Source organism: Hyperolius riggenbachi, chromosome 1, assembly GCF_040937935.1.
Source record: "Hyperolius riggenbachi isolate aHypRig1 chromosome 1, aHypRig1.pri, whole genome shotgun sequence".
In the NCBI taxonomy this organism is placed as follows: domain Eukaryota; kingdom Metazoa; phylum Chordata; class Amphibia; order Anura; family Hyperoliidae; genus Hyperolius; species Hyperolius riggenbachi.
In genome coordinates this window covers 145,604,892-145,616,962 of record NC_090646.1, presented here as the reverse complement: position 1 = coordinate 145,616,962, position 12,071 = coordinate 145,604,892, and the positions used below count along the sequence as shown (strand labels likewise).

At 40.8% G+C, this 12,071-nt stretch overlaps 1 protein-coding gene across 14 annotated transcripts in view; it reads right to left on the bottom strand.

Annotated features, from left to right (window-relative positions):
- The window catches only part of SORBS2 (sorbin and SH3 domain containing 2), a 403,972-nt gene that overhangs the window by 312,145 nt on the left and 79,756 nt on the right, over positions 1-12,071 (bottom strand). For 13 of the 14 annotated variants that reach the window (XM_068278687.1, XM_068278672.1, XM_068278679.1 and 10 more), the window contains exon 2: positions 9,142-9,278. The exons of the other annotated variant lie outside the window; for it this stretch is intronic. The gene's annotated coding sequence lies outside the window, so the exon portion shown is untranslated. The remainder of the gene's footprint in view (positions 1-9,141; positions 9,279-12,071) is intronic. 14 annotated transcript variants of the gene reach the window in all.

Here is a 12,071-nt window from a genome sequence, read left to right as displayed (position 1 = left end):
TCTCACCACTGTTTAGTGAATCAGGGCCATTGAGACATCTTTTACATGCAGCTGCATACTGTGACCAGAGTTGCCAACAAAATTCTTAACAATGTAAGGGCAGCTGCAGGCTGAATATGAAAGATAAGGCTTGCAAAATGGCTTATATCAATATGATTTTTATTTTTTATATACAGGACTGCATTTCTGAAAAGGCGACATATGCCATGAGCCTAGGAATACTGCTCCATAAGAAGAATCGCACGCAATGGCGACAGGATGGAACACTGGTGGCAAGTGTAATAGGAAGGCTGCACATGTAAGAGGGGGATTGGGGTACCTAGAATAATAGTCCGCTGCACATGGGAAAGGGACTCATCTGTCCATGGGGGGTGTACTGTAAATGAGAGGCTGAGCACAGAAAAGGATGACTGCAATACATGGAAGGGAAGGAACACTACAGATGAAACAGGTATTTTATTTTGTTGGGGGAAGCATACAACAATTACTCTAGCTCTGATGTTGCATGTGTTCTAGCACAAGTGGAGTAACCCTTTAAATATTTATAAAATGCTAAAATGTACAGTTATAAAATGTAATGGTGTGTGCACACAGCGCTAGATATAGAGAACGTATTCTTAGTACACAAGTCTGCAAGTCTAGAATGCAGACAGAATCTATGAGCTATATAGTAGAGAGCCGGCGTGTGTACAATGACGTAACAGCATCCACACTGCAAGTGGACACCAAGGTAGACAGGTGTCTAAAAAAGGAAGGCATCCTAAATGAGACCCGGCGTCTCCAGACTTGAGAAAGGACTCCAGGCCATAACTTAGGATGTGCTTGGGATGACTCAAGTGGCCAGTGACAGGAGGTATCACCCGACACTGAGGCATATTTTAAATCTACTAGTGAAAGTGAGGGCAAGACCCTGACAGCCCTAACAAAAAGCCTCCTAAGATTGCCACCCACTAAAAGCACTTCACTATGACCAATCAGGAACAAACCATTAAAGCAGATCTGTAACCTTGTATATACATGTGTATGTCTGCAGTGTGATGCCCTAATGTTACTAATGTCAGTTTCGCCGCTCCCCTCTGCGGTTTTCATGTTTTTTGGTATTTTCTTTTACTGTATAAATGACTACTTCTCCGGTCACGACCATATTGTCAAAAAAGTGCAGATTTATAAATAATAAAAAAACAAAAACAAACACGAAATTGGCGGTAGAGAGCAGCGAAACCGACACCAAAAACATAAGAGGGTCTCACAGCAGACATACATGTTTATACATATGTATTGCGGCACACGTCCTGGCTCCCTCTCTGAACAATGAGCCAGGACAGCCACACAGGTGAGGGAAAGGAGGGGTGGGGCTATGAAAACAGGGCGGACATGGGTGCCAACAGTGTGGTGAAGGAGGGAAGAGCTCTGCCTTTACCTGAATCATTAGCTCTGACTTTAAAGTCAAGAGATATTACCGGCGGCATACAGGGAGCGGTGGTGACTGCAAGAGGACACTAACCCAGCATACAGGTATGGTGGCCTTCAAGGCACATACTACTGCGGTCAGAGAAGATGGCATATTTTGTGTTATAGATCTCCTTTAAGGCATCGCCTTGTGTATACATGCGTGCACATTATATAACACTACAGTGTTCTCCCCAGAATTTTTTTCCAGCCAGGTGGCATGGAATAGTAGCCGGGTGGCATAAAAAAGTAGCCGGGTGGGGCAAGATGAGAGAATGCAGGGCCGGTGCTTCTGTGTGCAACTCTGCTTACAGCATAGAAGGGTGAGACGATGACAGCCGGGTGCTCACTAAAACTAGCCGGGTGCTCCACCTGGCTAAAAGAGCCTGGGGAGAACACTGCACTAGGTTACTGATTTGCTGTAATATTACAAATAAAAAGGAGCTCACAGAGAAGACTGTTAATCCATTCACATTTGCACCTTTAGTAAACACATAGTACCGTAATCTGTACACCAGAATGTATTGTGCCTGGTATACAATGACTGCAATTGTCCCACGTCCTAGTAGATTGAAAAGGAACTAATTAGGCAGCAGAATTCCATGTGGTTATGCATGCCAACACAGCAGCAATACAGGTCTGGGAGTAGCCACAGTACAGTATTCAGGACTGCATGAATGTCATAGTTCATACTGCAGTCATTAAAATAAAAAATAAAAAACACAAGCCAGGAGAAACTGTCCTAGTATAAAAATAACACATTGAAACTGCAAAAAAAGCTTGCAACAACAAACAGCCTCTACATACCAGGGAGTGCAAACCACAAGTTTTCCAGTTTGGCAGAATGGAACATGAGGAATATTGCAGCAGTTTTGCAGTAGTTAGCGAAGCAGAATGTAAGTATGACCGTTCATATAACAGTGCTCAGAATGCGCCCCAATGAATGCATTTTCACTTGAAGCCTGCGCAATTTCAGACCATGGCCTCGATTCACAAAGCGGTGATAACCCAGTTATCACGCCTAAAAGACTTTAGGCGTGATAACCTTTTCACCACTGAGTTATCACCGCTTTTTCCTGCTCTTCGCGCGAAGTTACCGCGCGTACGCGCGTGAGAGCGCGCGCAAAGTCCCATAGGGCTTAATGGGAGCTTCGCGCGAAGCGTCGGGTGCTGCGCGCGCACTTACGCGCGTACGCGCGGTAACTTCGCGCGAGTTGCTTCTTATCATGCCTAAAGTGAGTTTAGGCGTGATAAGGGGCTTTTCACTGGCGTGCAAACACTTTGCACCGCTTTGTGAATCGAGCCCCATGTTTATCTAAAAAAAGGATAAACAGCAAATACAGAACACATAATTACAGTATTTCCCACATTCTGCATTACCAGAATTACCTCCTGGTGACCAACTTCAAGAAACATTTTACTGCTGTGCTGGCCAAAAAAAAAGGTCTCACCAACAAGTACTAAGTCATGTTTTGCGTGTGTGTGTGCGTGATAGTCAGCCAAATTATGATTGAAGAGGAGGTGCCAGGGGGCACTCTATTAATGTTTGGGAAAGTTAGGGGGGAGGGGCGGTATACCCAACTTAGACATAGGGAATCTCTTCCTAGTTATGATTTTGGGGGAATCTGCCCAATTATGTTTAGGGGGCACTCTGCCTATTTATGTATATCTTATGTGCGGGGGGGGGGGGGGGGGGGGAATTGGTGGAGAAGCACTGCCTGTTTAGTTTTTGTTAGTGTAAGGAAGCACTGCCAATCATGTGTTTTACCTTCTTAGGTGGGGGAAAGGAAATGTTGCCCATTGGTGTTTGGGGAGGAAATTCTACCTAAAGGCCAGGACACACTATCAGTCTGCTGAGTAGATTTCGGCAGTGTGTATTAGTATGTGATATGCAGGGACATCATACAATGTATAGACAGCACTGTCTGATGGACACACTTATGTGCTACACGGCTGAGCATACTGACAGTGCACTGCTATATACATTTTGAGTGCAATGTAGAGCTGTCCAATTCAGTATAGTTCAGTGGGGTCAGCTCTGTAATAGGGTGTAATGCGGCGTACGTTAAAAAGGGGCGCTGGGAAAAAAGGGCGCCGGGTTTTTAACGATAAGCATGGATAACGTTTAAAATTGTATTGTACTGTATTTCGTTTAAAATTAATGTTTTTTAAAGTTATAAATCATTAAATAATGTGTATTAAATCGGCAATTGTAAAAACGTTAATCTTTCGTTTAAATAGTGAAACGTATAATAACGTTTAAAAAAAAAATTACTAAGTAACCTTCCCTGTACCTACCCCTAACCCCTAGACCCCCCTGTTAGTGCCTAAACCTAAGACCCCCCTGTTGGTGCCTAAACCTAAGACCCCCCTGTTAGTGCCTAAACCTAAGACCCCCCTGTTGGTGCCTAAACCTAAGACCCCCCTGTTGGTGCCTAAACCTAAAACCCCCTGTTGGTGCCTAAACCTAAGACCCCCCTGTTGGTGCCTAAACCTAAGACCCCCCTGTTGGTGCCTAAACCTAAGACCCCCCTGTTGGTGCCTAAACCTAAAACCCCCTGTTGGTGCCTAAACCTAAGACCCCCCTGTTGGTGCCTAAACCTAAGACCCCCCTGTTGGTTTTTTCGTTTAAAAATAATGTAAAAAAAAAAAAAAAAAAAAAAAAAAAGTACTGTTTTTCGTTTAAAAATAATGTTTGGGAAAAAATATTGTACTGTTTTTCGTTTAAAAATATTTAAAAATGTATAAATCATTAAATAATGTGTAATCATGAGAAACAGTAATAAAACATTAATTCTCCGGGCGCCGCTTTTAAAACGTTAGTTTTCTCCGGCGCCCTTTTTTCCTATCGGGCGCCCATTAAACGATATTTATTATAGGAGTGAATGGCGGCGCCCGATTTGTCCACTAGCCTCAGGCGCCCGAATTTACTGTTTCCTGTAATGCGGGTGCCAAGCATTTGTGTAAAATGCATGGCCCATACTGTGCGCAGGCCCTTATTTTATTGACTGGAGCAGTCACTACCTAATTATGTATTCTGAGTTACATACTGTTAATTGTGATATATTGTGCACACACTGCTCAATCCTGTGTTTTAGGGTAATTTGCTGCATAATTGTTATGTGGGGATCTACCAGTTTAACTGAATGTTGTGGAAAATGTCTATTTGGTTACATATGATCTCGTGATTTTTTTTTTATTATTATTATTATTATTATTATTATTATTATTATTATTATTATTAACCACTATTTTTATTATCATTAACCATTATTATTATTAAAAAACACATACAGTATATAAGTAGATAAGTACTACTTCTACTTACATAACAGATGTATTGTGCTATCCACGTAATGATTCCTGTGAATTTTATAAAGGAAAAGCAGAAAATCCTATTCTAGGCAGTGGCCATCTTGCCAAGCTAATGCTGACATCATATCCTCCCTGACTCTTGTTTTCCCCCCTCCCTTCTCTTGCTCATTGTGTATTTATTAGCTGCCCTCCTCCCAGAGTCTTCAGACACTCCCACTGAGGTGTATACTAGGAACTACACTGTCTTTATATTTACACATCCAATCACTGAGTCACCTCAGCCTTGCTTGTAAACACAAGTGATCAGAGGGTGTTTCTGATAAGCAGCTAGGCAGGGAAATACATGGAAGAGGAGGAATATATTATAGATAAAAAGAACTCCCAGCATTCAACTCTTTGGCACTGTTTGGCACCAGTGCTCATAAAGTATGTGATAGCAGCAGAAAAAGTTTTGCAAGTTTTGAATGCAGGATTAGCATCTTTATCACTTAATACTCAGACCAGTTGCTGTTGAAATTTGATTTTTATGGAGACAATCCCGCTTTAAGGACCCCCTTGTTAAACCCCCCTCGTGACCAGATCTTTTTCACTAAATAGGCCATTGCAGCTTTAAGACCTCGCTGCAGGGCTGCACAACTCAGTACACATGTGATTCCCCCCCCCCCTCCTTTTCTCCCCACCAACAGAGCTTTGTTGGTCAGATCGCCCCCAAGAATGTTTGTTTGTTTATTTTTAATAAATATTTATTTGATTATTTTTCATTAACTTTCCTTGTTTTTTTATATTTTAATTCCCCTCTTTCCCCACACCTATCACAGAGATCGGCTGTGATAGGCTTCAGCCTATCACAGCAGATCACTCCTGTGTCCCAAGTACAGCACTGCCTTAGATCGCAGCGCTGTTCAGTGTGTGATCGCCGCTGGGAGATTGAAGGCGGAGCGGAGCTCCGTCATCAGAGTGGAGATGCGCGCACGCTCTCCTGAAAAGCCAATTTCCATCCGTTCACGCCAATCGGCGTGGAGTGGTCCTGCGGCTGCCGCGCTGCTCACGCCAATTGGCGTGGAGCAGTCGGCAAGAGGTTAAAAAGTGTACACGAGACGGAAAAAAAAAAGTACCCATGCATACCTGGGGTTTCCTCCAGTCCCCTTCAGGCTGTTTGCTCCCTTGCCTTCCTCCCGGTCTGCTTGGATGATCCGCAGTCCGTCCCGATAAATCTGTTAGTCGCAGTCAGTTGGTGCGTAGTGCCCACGCAGTATGTAGTGACTGATATACCGGGATGGCCACAGGAGAATCGAAATGTCCTAGGATGATGGTGAGGGAGCAAACCGCCTGAAGGGGGCTGGAGTAAGCACCAGGTATGTATGGATACTTTTATTTTCATCTCAGGTTTCCTGTAACATTTTGCTGGGAAGGCCCTAGTCTTATGCTACGTACACACATGCGACAACGATCGTTTGTTGTCAACGACAAACGAACTTTTAATTGATGAAAGAACGACCTAAGTAAAGTTAGTTTTAAAAGGTGTGTAACGATCAGATCGTTAGAACGAACGTTACATCACGGAAAAGCAACTATTGCGCTTGCGCATAAAAATGAAAAGTTCCATGGAGAAATAGTGAAATGCGCATGTCAAGCCTAGTACGAATGATCGTTTCCAACGATGTACTACTTTTGCAAACGATCGTCGTTGGGAAAAATCCGCCAAGCTAGATCATTCGTTTTGAACGATCTAGCTCGTCCGTCAGACTTCATGGTCACTGGCTGCTTTTTTTCAAACGATCGTCGTTTGAAATGATCGGGGAACGATCGTTTCAAACGACTATAGTCGCATGTGTGTACGCACCTTTAGACTTACACTGCTGCTAAGTTTATGTATATTTGGCCCTGTCCATGACCACTCCCACTTTTCAGCACACCTCCCATTAACTCTTTCCTGGTGCCCAAGATTTTTCAGGATTCTAGAACAATCTTGCCCTGGACTATAGTAGACACATCAAAATGTGAGCTGCAGAACGGACAATTGGGGACACAAAATATTCAGTTCATGCTATATGAATGTATAATAGTATTTTTCACAACATGGATGGGCGCACGCGCGTGCCCAGGCCGCACATGCGCACAAGAGCATGCCTGGCCGTGACTGGCCAGATTACGGGTGGGGATAATGAGAGGATGAGGATGGAGAGGGAGCCCACACACCTCAGGGGCTGGCAGGTAAGTGTAAATATACCTCTATTAAACATCTCAGTTACACTTTAAAAGAGGAAAAAAACCAACATGATGAACATACATCCCATCAGTATTTGCTAGCAACACTTTGTTTTAAGGTAGCAATACACAGTACAATTTTTTTTGCCTGATTAGACATTCGATCAGACAAAATATAGCTACAAGACTATTTATGATCAATATGAAAATTAATAAGGCCTAAAACCAGCTGAAAGATTGATCCACATTACTGGTCTTTAATCGGTTGTAAAAGAATTGATCATATTATTGACTGAAAACAAAATCAAGTAGCAATTGAATAGTGCGTGGCCAGCTTTATTCTACCTATTTTAAGCTTTGACATTAGGAGTAGGTACTGTATATGCTACAGCCTATGCCTGTACCAGGAAAGGATCAGAAATCCCTTGGAACACTCCTGCTGCTTCTAGCTTTGTACTCCTGCTGCTTCTAGCTTTGTACCAATCACTGCAGTACAAAGCTATGCATCCATCAATCGCTTGCTGCTCCTGCCCTCAAACTAAACACAGCTCAACTTTTCCTGATCAACATTCAATCAATGTTCAAGACAGTCAAGAAAAGCCCTCATTGTTAACAGATAATGGTTTGCTTTTGTCAAATCTGATCTACTAAAAACAGTGCATAGTAAGTGCATGGTACCCGAGGAGATATGATGAGATAAACATGTGTATGAACAATGCCAAACATATTAATTACCAGGCTGTTTATCGGTTTTAATTTTGCTGCCCGAGTTAATTTTCAGGCATGCAAGTGACAGCTGTTCTCTTGTCAGTACCTGATTGGGAATATAGTAAACATCACTGATAAGCAAATTATAGCCATGAAAGTTTTTCTGGCAGAATACAACTTCTGAGGGCATGGGAGAGATAGAAAAAGGTCAATAGTTCCTGTATTCTAACTCTGGAACACTTAAGGGACCACTATTGTGAAAAAATACAGTTAAAATCTGACAGAACCGACAGGTCTTGGGCCAGCTCATCTCCTCATGGAGGATTCAGAGTTTTATTTGTCTTCAACAGCATTTCCTGAACAGCAGTTGCACAGTCTAACTGACAAAATAGTGTGCAAGTGATTAGGGAGGCTGGCATCTTACTATTTTGGCAGTTAAACTGCTGTTCATGAAATGCTGTTGAAAAAGAAAATCCTGAGAATCCCCCATTAGGAGATAGACTGGCCCAAAACCTGTCGGTTCTGTCAAATTTTCACTGCCTACTTTTTTGTGATAGTGGTCCTTTAATAGACTGCCACTGAGCAGAGACAATAAATCATGCAATCTACTGTTTAAATGTTTGAATATAAAATATAAATAAAACCATGGGAGAACTAAAAAAGTCATTTTTAAGAGTAGGGAAATACATAGTGGTGTAGTGGTTAGCGATCTTGCCTTGCAACGCTGGGTTCCCGGTTCGAATCCCAGCCAGGTCAACATCTGCAAGGAGTTTGTATGTTCTCCCAGTGTCTGTGTGGGTTTCCTCCGGGCACTCCTGTTTCCTCCCACATCCCAAAAACATACAGATAAGTTAATTGGCTTCCCCCTAAAATTGGCCCTAGACTATGATACATGCACTACATGATACATACATAGACATATAACTATGGAAGGGACTAGATTGTGAGCCCCTCTGAGGGACAGTTAGTGACAAGACAATATACTCTGTACAGCGCTGCGTAATATGTCAGCGCTATATTAATACTTAAATAAATAAAAATCTCATCAGTTTATTTTCACCTCGGGTTCCCCTTAAGAGAGAAAACAACTGCTAATTGACAAAACCTGAAAGCTTCTGATCAGAAAGCTTCTGAATCCATAAACAACCCCTGTAGGTGAGGTGATAATGCAAGACTACCCAAATACTGCTACAGTACAGAAAGTTTGAGCTGTTTCAGTATGTGACATTCATAGCCTCATCACTGCTGCAGTGTAGTGTTAAATGACACAATTAAAGCATTTACTTACAATGATAACATTCATCGAGTTAGAGCTTAGCACTAAGCCACACTTGGCTAAACGCTCAGGAAAAACTCTCTGCGTTTACTAATGAGCACAGCTTAGCCACAGCGCACTGGAAAAGCTACAACATAACATGCACACCTAAACAGCTATAGGACTGAGCACAGGACTGTACCTACCAGGCAGGTGTGTGAAGGACTCCAGGACAAGTGCAGTCCACCTACAAGCTGTTGCTCTCGGCTGTGGAGTCTGTAGTGTTTATTTTGACCAGTGCTTTCAGCTGGAGCAGTTTCGGTTTTGGCCACATCCAGAAAGTCTACATGGAGAAGGAAGAGACACACAGTCAGTGACTGGGAGAGGGCAGGAATTTCAGCTGCTACTGTTCTCAGAGCATTGAGCTATTTCCAGCCACTGCAGACGGGTTTGTCTGCAATCAGGCAGTGCAATGAGACCTCCCTTTCTTCCTCTCCAGGGGCTACCTACTTACCTATCAAATGGTCCCTTTTTCCACAACATTAATACTGAAGGAGGCTTAGTGTATGTGTCAGTCTCAGTTACTTTTCATCACAAGGCAACGACATACATGAACAGCAGCAGATAGCAGCAAAGGGACAGTGACAGGTAGAAGTGACACAAGTCCCAGGACACATGATGGGGTAGCTGTACATTACATCTATTGTCACCAGTCAGGCTATATAGGGACTGGCACTGAACCAGCTCCCATCCCTGTGCTACAGCCTGAGTGGAGAGTAATGCAAAGGCACCTTCTAGAAATTGGACTTTTCCACTACAGGTGATCAGCAGCCATCCAGCCAGCTAAAACAAGATGCCTAGAAGTTTAGGAGTTTAATAGTTTTGTGGCACCATTGCTTCATTGCATGAAATATATCTTTGCACATGGACAGGTGATACTTTTTCAAAGAGGTATATGTAATTTACACAGGTACTATCGCTGACTATAAAGATCACCAGAACCTCACCATCATGACTACACCTAATCTATCAAGGTGGACATATACGTTGCTACAGTTTTGGTTGATTGGATAAACAAGATTTCCCTGATGTTGTTTTTCTGCCATTACCATCTTGTCCCACTTTCCAGATACCAGCAAAAATCGGATTGCCCATCAGTGGGAATGTCACAAACAGGAGCGTTGTACCACTTGATACAGTACAATGCTAAACAACCACTCCTCACTCATTGCTCACCTGAGTCTGACCCATGACCAAACAATGCACGCTTGTTGTTAGGAAGACCAAAAAGATTTGTTTGGTTTCTGTTTTTTCAGTTATATGTGTTATATATTTATTTATTACAAATAAAACATTTAAATCCATTGATCTATTAAAAGCATCTAATTTAGGGTATCTATAGTAACAATAGCCATAAACATTATCGGTTTGTAGAGTACTGCACACTAAACAAAAGTTTACTTACCTGCAGGGTCCAACTAAATTTCAGGATCTGTAGATGGCCTGCATATATATATATATATATATAAAATATATATATATATATATATATATATATATATATATATATATATATATATATATATATATATATATATATATATATATATATATATATATATATATATATATATATATATATATATATATATATATATATATATAAAAAATATATATATAAAAAATATATATATATATATATATATATATATATATATATAAAAATATATATATATAAAAAATATAAATATATATATATATATATAAAAATATATATATATATATATAAAAATATATATATATATATAAAAATATATATATATATATATAAAAATATATATATATATATATATATATATATATATATATAAAAAAAAATATAAAAATATATATATATATATATATATATATATATATATATATATATATATATATAAAAATATATATATATATAAAATATATATATATATATATAAAATATATATATATATAAAATATATATATATATATATATATATATATATATATATATATAAAATATATATATATATATAAAATATATATATAAATACAGAGGGGCTGCAGCACACAACAGGAAAACAGTGACAGGGGCTCTTGGTTACGCTTTAACGCGCTTAAGCTCACCAACTGCGCCAAAGTGTCCCCAATCTGGTGAGTCCTACTCTAACCAGGCAAAAATGCTAGTTTTAATCAGCGTTCTAGTGGGAACCATACCAAAAGCCCAAGGGTCAACTAAATGGCAGAAATGAAATTAAAAACACCTCACCTTCTACTAGCTACTAACTGAACTATGAGCACCGCTCATTTATATGCTTAACTGTGCTAGAGGTGGGCGTGGTCATGCAGGCTCACAGGGGAAAGTTATAAATAAATTACCAAGGGGTAAGCAGCACAAACCAAATTTTTTTATGCAATTCTATGCAAAGCATGCACGCAGCGCTGGAGGTCCCCAGACTCCATAAGAAATATATAAATACAGAGGGGCTGCAGCACACAACAGGAAAACAGTGACAGGGGCTCTTGGTTACGCTTTAACGCGCTTAAGCTCACCAACTGCGCCAAAGTGTCCCCAATCTGGTGAGTCCTACTCTAACCAGGCAAAAATGCTAGTTTTAATCAGCGTTCTAGTGGGAACCATACCAAAAGCCCAAGGGTCAACTAAATGGCAGAAATGAAATTAAAAACACCTCACCTTCTACTAGCTACTAACTGAACTATGAGCACCGCTCATTTATATGCTTAACTGTGCTAGAGGTGGGCGTGGTCATGCAGGCTCACAGGGGAAAGTTATAAATAAATTACCAAGGGGTAAGCAGCACAAACCAAATTTTTTTATGCAATTCTATGCAAAGCATGCACGCAGCGCTGGAGGTCCCCAGACTCCATAAGAAATATATAAATACAGAGGGGCTGCAGCACACAACAGGAAAACAGTGACAGGGGCTCTTGGTTACGCTTTAACGCGCTTAAGCTCACCAACTGCGCCAAAGTGTCCCCAATCTGGTGAGTCCTACTCTAACCAGGCAAAAATGCTAGTTTTAATCAGCGTTCTAGTGGGAACCATACCAAAAGCCCAAGGGTCAACTAAATGGCAGAAATGAAATTAAAGGTGAGG